Source organism: Etheostoma spectabile, chromosome 15 (assembly GCF_008692095.1).
Source record: "Etheostoma spectabile isolate EspeVRDwgs_2016 chromosome 15, UIUC_Espe_1.0, whole genome shotgun sequence".
Lineage (NCBI taxonomy): Eukaryota > Metazoa > Chordata > Actinopteri > Perciformes > Percidae > Etheostoma > Etheostoma spectabile.
Genome location: NC_045747.1, coordinates 10,349,718 through 10,349,931, shown reverse-complemented (window position 1 = coordinate 10,349,931; position 214 = coordinate 10,349,718). Strand labels below are relative to the sequence as shown.

Here is a 214-nt window from a genome sequence, read left to right as displayed (position 1 = left end):
CTCTGTTGTTATTACACACATTACACACAGGCCTGAATTACACACAAATGCTCAGGACCTACAAATGCACTAATGGAGAGGTGTCAGAGTGAGGGGGCTGCCCATGGAAAGGCGCCCCGAGCGGTTGGGGGTTTGGTGCTTTGCTCACCAGGAGGTGAACTGGCACCTCTCCAGCTACCAGTCCACCACCATACTTTGGTCCGTATGGGGACTT

The 214-nt window shown here is 53.3% G+C and overlaps 1 protein-coding gene across 3 annotated transcripts in view; it reads left to right on the top strand.

The window, feature by feature from the left end:
- Nucleotides 1-214, top strand: part of LOC116702357 (charged multivesicular body protein 6) — a 6,330-nt gene that overhangs the window by 2,011 nt on the left and 4,105 nt on the right. The gene's annotated exons all lie outside the window — the stretch shown is intronic.